Source organism: Bos taurus, chromosome 11, assembly GCF_002263795.3.
Source record: "Bos taurus isolate L1 Dominette 01449 registration number 42190680 breed Hereford chromosome 11, ARS-UCD2.0, whole genome shotgun sequence".
Classification (NCBI taxonomy): domain Eukaryota; kingdom Metazoa; phylum Chordata; class Mammalia; order Artiodactyla; family Bovidae; genus Bos; species Bos taurus.
Genome location: NC_037338.1, coordinates 14,084,127 through 14,093,325, shown reverse-complemented (window position 1 = coordinate 14,093,325; position 9,199 = coordinate 14,084,127).

Here is a 9,199-nt window from a genome sequence, read left to right as displayed (position 1 = left end):
ACCCATCGAGTCAGTGATACCATCCAGCCATCTCATCCTCTGTCGTCCCCTTCTCCTCTTGCCCCCAATCCCTCCCAGCATCAGAGTCTTTTCCAATGAGTCAACTCTTCGCATGAGGTGGCCAAAGTACTGGAGTTTCAGCTTTAGCATCATTCCTTCCAAAGAAATCCCAGGGCTGATCTCCTTCAGAATGGACTGGTTGGATCTCCTTGCAGTCCAAGGGACTCTCAAGAGTCTTCTCCAACACCACACTTCAAAAGCATCAATTCTTCGGCACTCAGCTTTCTTCACAGTCCAACTCTCACATCCATACATGACCACAGGAAAAACCATAGCCTTGACTAGACGGCTTGTTGGCAAAGTAATGTCTCTGCTTTTGAATATGCCATCTAGGTTGGTCATAACTTTCCTTCCAAGGAGTAAGCCTCTTTTAATTTCATGGCTGCAATCACTATCTGCAGTGATTTTGGATCCCCCAAAAATAAAGTCTGACACTGTTTCCACTGTTTCCCCATCTATTTTCCATGAAGTGATGGGACCAGATGCCATGATCTTCATTTTCTGAATGTTGAGTTTTAAGCCAACTTCTTCACTCTCCTCTTTCACTTTCATCAAGAGGCTTTTGAGTTCCTCTTCACTTTCTGCCATTGGGTGGTGTCATCTGCATATCTGAGGTTATTGATATTTCTCCTGGCAATCTTGATTCCAGCTTGTGTTTCTTCCAGTCCAGCATTTCTCATGATGCACTCTGCATATAAGTTAAATAAGCAGGGTGACAACATACAGCCTTGACGAACTCCTTTTCCTATTTGGAACCAGTCTGTTGTTCCATGTCCAGTTCTAACTGTTGCTTCCTGACCTGCATACAGATTTCTCAAGAGGCAGGTCAGGTGGTCTGGCATTCCCATCTCTTTCAGAATTTCCCACAGTTTGTTGTGATCCACACAGTCAAAGGCTTTGGCATAGTCAATAAAGCAGAAATAGATGTTTTTCTGGAACTCTCTTGCTTTTTCAATGATCCAGCAGATGTTGGCAATTTGATCTCTGCCTTTTCTAAAACCAGCTTGAACATCAGGAAGTTCATGGTTCACGTATTGCTGAAGCCTGGCTTGGAGAATTTTGAGCATCACTTCACTAGCATGTGAGATGAGTGCAATTGTGTGGTAGTTTGAGCATTCTTTGGCATTGCCTTTCTTTGGGATTGGAATGAAAACTGACCTTTTCCAGTCCTGTGGCCACTGCTGAGTTTTCCAAATTTGCTGGCATATTGAGTGCAGCACTTTCACAGCATCATCTTTCAGGATTTGAAATAGCTCAATTGGAATTCCATCACCTCCACTAGCTTTGTTCGTAGTGATGCTTTCTAAAGCCCACTTGACTCACATTCCAGGATGTCTGGCTCTAGATGAGTGATCACACCATCATGATTATCTTGGTTGTGAAGATCTTTTTTGTACAGTTCTTCTGTGTATTCTTGACACCTCTTCTTGGTATCTTCTGCTTCTGTTAGGTCCATATCATTTCTGTCCTTTATCGAGCCCATCTTTGCATGAAATGTTCCCTTGGTATCTCTAATTTTCTTGAAGAGATCTCTAGTCTTGCCCATTCTGTTGTTTTCCTCTATTTCTTTGCATTGATTGCTGAGGAAGGCTTTCTTATCTCTTCTTGCTATTCTTTGGAACTCTAGTATGGCTTTATTAGATTGATTTAGCTCTTCCCTTTTTCATAGACATTTAGGTTGTTTTTGATTTTGCACTAATGCAAGCAATGCTTTAGTCAACATCTTTGATCCGAGTTAGCTGGACATGTGTACAAAGGTCTTCCTCAAGGCAGATAGAGAGGAACAGTGGGTCCTAAGATTTTAAATTTTAATAGATACTGGCAACTTGCCCTCAATAGGAGCTGTAATAATTGACATGCCCATAGCAGTATGAAAGAATTCCTTTCCCACAACTTTGTTAACACTTGATCATAAGGAAAAATATTGCCAGTCTAATGAATATGATGTCTCATTGGTTTTCTTTGGCATTTCCCTGATCTCAAGGGAGGCTATTTTTATTTATGTATTCATCCTTTCCTGTATTTAAATTTTTCCTCAGGAAACACATGCTACTTTCATACTATTGAAAGGAGTACTGTTTTTCTTATTCTCCTCTTTTTCCTCCTTGTTGTTGTTAAAATAGCCACAAGCCATATAGATGACTCTGCTCTGACGGCTTAAGTCCAATGCCCATTTCGGGCACCATCAGTGTTAGGAGGCAGGACAGCCTATTGCTGTGGGGAGGTGAGTGAGTTCCCCTGATTGGCTTGCACTGCACTCCTGCAGCTGGGGAGGGCCTCAACCTCAACTCCTTGTGGCCATGGCTGAGCAGAGGAGGGGTCTGTTTGTGCCGGGACCCTTTCAGTCCTGATATTCTCTGACTCTAAGAGGTACTGAAATTCTGTTCATTGAATCCATGATCTTTTTGTTGAAAACAACAGAGATCTACTCAAGCCAGATCAAGTGATAAACTGGATTTATTTGGGGGTTGGGGAGGAAGTAGGTGGTATCTACCAGAACACAGGGCAGGTAATAGAGCTGGGCTACTGTTTTGTTTCCAGGTGAATTATTTTTTGAGACTGAGATTGTCTTGGCCAGTATTTTATTTTATTTATTTATTTTTGGCTGCATCCAGTCTTAGTTGCAGCATGCAGGGCTGGCAGCAGGATTGTCCATTGCGGCACACAGGCTCTCTAGTTGTGGCTCACGGGCTAGTTGCCCTGCTACATGTGGGATCTTAGTTTTCCAACCAGGGCTCAAACCCACATCCCCTCCACTGAGAGGTGGACTCTATCCCTGGACCACCAGGGAAGTCCCCCAATATTTTATTTAACATAGATTCACTGTAGGAATTATAATAATTTTACAAGCCAATAGCATACAGGATAATGTTGCTTAATAAGCCAACAAAGAAACATCCTTCAAACCATTGATAGGTTAACTACACTGTTGTTCCTGGCAATGGGAAATGAAAGGGATAAAATCCAAATTTAATTCGAGGTGTACCTTCCTATCATTTGGTTCTCAGGAGACATGGCTCAGCCTAGGGGTCCCCAGCCCCCTGTTAGAAATCCAGCCTGCACAGCAGGAGGTGAGCAGCAGGCAAGCTACTGAGGTTTCATCTGTATTTACAGCCACCCTCTATCACTCCCATTACCTCCCAAGTGCCACCTCCGGTCAGATCAACAGTGGCATAATATGTAATTTGCTTCAATCATCCTGTAACCCCACCCACCCCCCACCCCCCACCCCCCTACCCCAACATCTGTGGAAAAACTGTCTACCAACAGTGAAGGACAGGAAAGCCTGGTGTGCTGCAGTCCTTGCGGTCACAAAGACCTGGACACAACTTAGCGACTGAACAACAGTGTCAGGAAGAATACACATTTCCTTTCCCTTCCTCCTACCCTGGGCCCAAAACCCCAATTCTGGAAATCTAAACTAAGTTTATTCTTTTTGCACAAAGATGTTTTGTAAGTCATATATATGATACTGATAACTTGAAATGGGCAAAATGCCTTGTACTCAAAGGATGGCTAAATAAAATATGTACATTCAATAGTCAAAGCTATGGTTTTTCCAGTAGTCAGGTATGGATGTGAAAGTTGGACCATAAAGATGGCTGGGTGCTGAAAAATTGATGCTTTCAAAATGTGGTGCTGGAAAAGACCCTTGAGAGTCCCTTGGACAGCAAAGAGATCCAACCAGTCCATCCTAAAGGAAATCAACCCTGAATATTCATTGGAAGGATTGATGCTGAAGTCGAAGCCCCAATACTTTGGCCACCTGATGTGAAGAGCCGACTCATTGGAAAAGACCCTGATGCTGGGAAAGATTGAGGGCAGGATGAGAAAGGGGTGACAGAATATGAGATGGTTGGATGGCATCATTGACTCAATGGACATGAGTTTGAACAAATTCTGAGAGATAGCGAAAGACAGGGAAGCTTGATGTGCTGCAGTCCATGGGGTTGTAAACAACTAAGCAACCAAACAACAACAAATTCTATGGCATATTGGGTTGAAGTTCATTAAAATTTAGAAAAAAACAAGGAAAATGTACAGTATGATATAATAATAGTAAGTGAAAAATAAACTATATTTGTGCATAAAGTATGATCACAGCTATATATATAAACCAAAATGTCATATGTATATATAGATATGGTAGTCTGCTTGTCATTTGACAATAGGTGCTTCTCTCTCTCCTCTTTTTCTGTATTTTAAAATTAAAAAAACACACATAATTTTATAAAGGGAAAAACCTAAAACTTTATTTGAAAAGAGACAGCTTGGGCCTCTTGAGCCCTGAGCCATGTGATTTATGGTTTTTCTTAGTAATGTCTAAAACCCATCACTGCTAGACTCTGAGTCCTGGGAAGAAGTTAATTACATGATGGCCAGAGTGCTGTAACAGTTCCAAGAACTGGCCTCAAGGAGATGGAAACAAACCAACCCTGAAACTGTGCTCAAAACTAAATGTACTAAATGTATATTTAGTACACTTGTAATGTACTCAAAACAATCAAGATGATGCTGGTCAGACCACGACATGACCAACTTCAAGATGACTGTCAGAGCTGACTGCGCTGATTCTGAATGTAGCCCCCTCCCTCTGTCTATAAAAGCTCTTGCCCACTGATTGCCAGTGAGGGAGAGTAGGTCTTTGGACAGGTGTCCCCTCCCTTCACTCCCACCCCGGTTGCCGGGATAGAAAATTAAGCAAACTTTCCTTTTCACCAATCTTGTCTCTTTGCTGGCTTTTGAGCAACAAGCAGCTGGACCCCACTTTCGGTTATACTTTGGCTCAGTCCCTGCACCCACCACTTTGCCAGCATCCAAGGAGCAGGGGCCTCTGGGCTGAGGAACTCGGTCCTCCATATGGACTGAGAGCAGCGGCGTGCCCCTTCCAGTTCTTCACTACAGAGAAGTGTCTTCTCTGACCCACGGTTGTGTGCTTCTGCAGTTGGACTGAGGATTTGCTAAAACTGGAACATTTTCTTCTGAGAGAGTTGAGGACGTGTATGTGTGTGTGTGTGACAGACAGAGACAGAGAGGGAGAAAAAGAGAATAAAATTCTGAGCTTAATAAATCTACTGAGAAGGGAGTCCAACCCACCTAACATCCCCTGCTATCTGTCTGTGCTGCATCCTCATTTGATCATTGAACACCCTGAGCTTTCCAGATTTCATCTCTTTTCTCCTATACCCAATTCTATCCTGCCAGAGGAGGTTGCCCTCATCCAAGTGGTACATTGTATCCCTTACAGTACTCATGTTCTTCAGACTCTGGCCCACCTGCTTATCACTGAGATTTTCAATCTCCAGGGGCTGCCAAGTGGCTTCTCACATCACCAGAGCTCTTCTACACAGCAAGTGAGCTTCCCCTATTACCTCTTCACTTTGCTCGGAGATTTAGACATCAGCAGAATCAATACATAATGACTGAAACTCGATGATGATAAAAGCCAGGAAGAGGTACAGGGTGCGATGGAAGCACTCTGGGACTTGATGAATCAATGGACTGTTAGGGAAGGCTTCAGTGAAAAAGCAGGAGTGAAGGGGTGAGTATGAGTTAGGCAGCTGATGTGAGGTGGGTGCAGCGCTCAGGACTTCAACTTGAGTTCCAATCTCTTGGACATCTTGCTTTGGAGTGGGGCCCAAGATTCTGCATTTCTAAAGGGCTTTTGCATGTTACCTGAGTTGCTGGTATCAGGACCTCATTTTGAGTAGCGAGGTTCTGTGCCAGTGATTCTCAACCTTGGCTGCATGCTGAAATTATCTGGGAGGTTTGAAAAATACTGATGCCTGGTGCTACCTCCAGAGATTTGGATTTTCTTGGTCTTGGATGTGGCCTAGGCATTCAGGTTAAATGAAACAAAACAAAAAATATCCCCTGCTCTGGGGAATTCTGATCTATCGTCAGAGTTGAAAATCCTTGATCTCAGTTCAGTTCAGTCACTCAATCGTGTCCGACTCTTTGCAACCCCATGAATTGCAGCACACCGGGCCTCCCTGTCCATCACCAACTCCCAGAGTTCACCCAAACTCATGTCCATCGAGTCAGTAATGCCATCCAGCCATCTCATCCTCTTTCATCCCCTTCTCCTCCTGCCCCTAATCCCTCCCAGCATCAGGGTCTTTTCCACCTCCACATGAGGTGGCCAAAATTTCAGCTTTAGCATCAGTCCTTCCAAAGAACACCCAGGACTGATCTCCTTCAGAATGGACTGGTTGGATCTCCTTGCAGTCCAAGGGACTCTCAAGAGTCTTCTCCAACACCACACTTCAAAAGCATCAATTCTTCAGCACTCAGCTTTCTTCACAGTCCAACTTTCACATCCATACATGACCACTGGAAAAACCATAGCCTTAACTAGATGGACCTTTTTTGGCAAAGTAATGTCTCTGCTTTTGAATATGCTATCTAGGTTGGTCATAACTTTCCTCCCAAGGAGTAAGCATCTTTTAATTTCATGACTGCAATCACCATCTCTTGAATTAGGAAGAGCTAATAGTATGAGTATTGCTATTATGTGCTCAGACTCTCAGTCTTGTCCAAAACTTTGTGATCCCATGGACTGAAGCCTGCTAGTCTCCTCTGTCCATGGAATTTTCCTGGCAAGAATACTGGAGTGGGTTGCCATTTCTTCCTCCAGGGGATCTTCCTGACTCAGGGATTGAACCTGTGTCTTTTATGCTCCTGCATTGACAGGTGGAATCTTTACCACTAGTACCCTCTGGAAGCTAATGAGTATTGCTACTACCACCCAGGAATGGCTCAAATTGACTTACAAGAGCCAGTTCCTAAATTCTCAGGAATTTTGTGAACTGGTTATTAAACATCAGACCAGATCAGTCGCTCAGTCGTGTCCGACTCTTTGTGACCCCATGAATCGCAGCACGCCAGGCCTCCCTATCCATCACCAACTCCCAGAGTTCACTCAGACTCACACATAGGCATTATTAAATATAAATTTATATAAATTTGCAATTAATAAATTATATAACTATAATAAGCACAAACACATCACTTACTTATTTTCTTATTTTTTTTACTATACCATGTTTTTGAGGGTATTTACTTTTGCTTTTCTGTATGGTGGAAATACTACATAGACATATACTACTGAAAATCTTCCAACTCATTGTGTAGCGACTTAATGTTAGTAACTTGAAAACTGACTAAGGTGTTGGTATTTATTTGGTGTTAATATTTATCTCACAGAAACTAGCAAAGGCTACAGATCAGGGCTTGCTTTATATTATTTTTTAATTTTTTAAAATTAAAAAAAATTTGTTGACTAGGCTAAAGTGATGGAGGAAATATTAATAATAGAGATGAACTTACATGTGTACCGTATCTGTGGGTGTTACATTGTGAATAGAATAAAAATTTAAAAATATTCTTCTAGTATTATAATGAGAAAGTCAGCTATAAATGAAATATCATCCAACACTCAGAACTATACTCATCTGATAATTGCTACCTATCCATACAAGAGGTTGCTAAAACTCAGTGAAAGCCTTCTTGACTTACTGATTAATTGGCTACACAGACCTTACAATAAAGAGTATTTTATTACTATTTGTAAATTGTGTACTACCCATCGTTTCTATCAGTAAAATGTATATGCAAGCAGGCCACCTCATTCAAACTGGTTATTGGACGTTTCCCAGTACCACACTGAGTTGGAGAAAGATAGGGAAGACAGCCAGGTCTTGGAGGTGTCCTTTGGGATTCCTGGCCACAGTTAACATGAGGCCGCCAGCGCCCAGAAAGGCAGAATGCAGCCTTCCTTTCGGGCTCTTGCATTTCCTTAGTCTCCTTCTCCCACCTTTTACTTGGAACCTTTTAAGTTCATCTGGTTCCCATGGTATCCATCTGACTGCCTCAAACTCAGAATCCCCCCACCTTTGCCCATTCCTTTGGCTGCTAACTCTCCCTAAGAGGTTCCCTGGGAGAACCCAAAGCGGCAACTTGTTTAGCACCAGAGCTCCTAGTTTGTCTGGGTGGAAGGATTCAGTTCAGTTCAGTTCAGTTCAGTCACTCAGTCATGTCTGACTCTTTGTGACCCCATGGACTGCAGCACGCCAGGCCTCCCTGTGCATCACCAACTCCCAGAGCTTACTCACACTCATGTCCATTGAGTCAGTGATGCCATCCAACCATCTCATCCTCTGTCATCCCCTTCTCCTCCCACCCTCAATCTTTCCCAGCATCCGGGTCTTTTCAAATGAGTCAGCTCTTTGCATCAGGTGGCCAAAGTATTGGAGTTTCAGCTTCAACATCAGTCCTTCCAATGAACACCCAGGACTGATCTCCTTTATTATTTTTTGTTTGTTTGTTTTCACACAGTTTATTCAGAAGTTTAGAAGATAAAATGTGGGCATCCACCCCCCACCCCAATCATCCCATGCCACTTTCCAACATACAGACTATCACCCTCCTCATTAAACATGCTTACCACATACTCTTGCAAAACACACGGGGGTCAAGACCCCAACTATTTGGTAATCCAAAGAAACTATATAGTTACACAAAAGACTCTCACTTCCTTTTCACCAGCAAACCATGAATGAAAGAATAAGGGGCAAACACATGATCTTCATCCAGAGTTAATATTTCCCTAAAATTCTTTTTCCTTCCTCTAAGTCATTAAAAACCAAAGCAGCTTCACTTACTACTATCACTTTGATATTCCTTTTTTTTTCCTGAATGGTTAAGCTGGGACATACTTTCTTTTCATAGCTGATGTTTACAACCTCAAGACTGGCAGGAAGCAGTATCCCAGTTGTGACTTGGCCACACACTCTGCAATACGCAGTTACCACATAGGTGCAAATGATGCTGTAAGAGTCATCAAAATTTTTTAAAGCAATAATGCATTGATATAGAGCCTCCACATTTTTCTGATGCAGCAAAAGTTCTCTAAAGGTGGTGGCAGCTGTGAAAGAAAATGCACTTTATGCTAAAATTCAGAGGGTCTCCAGAGACCACCCGAGCAGAGAGGCCTGGTCAGCCCAGACCTGCAGGTGACCCTTTAGGGTGGAGACGACCATCCCCCAGGAAGGCATCTGCAAAGGAAAAATTTGTAATCATGATTCCAAGGCAAAATGGTTTCTTAAAGTTGGGAGAGGAGAAACACTGGGAATACAAA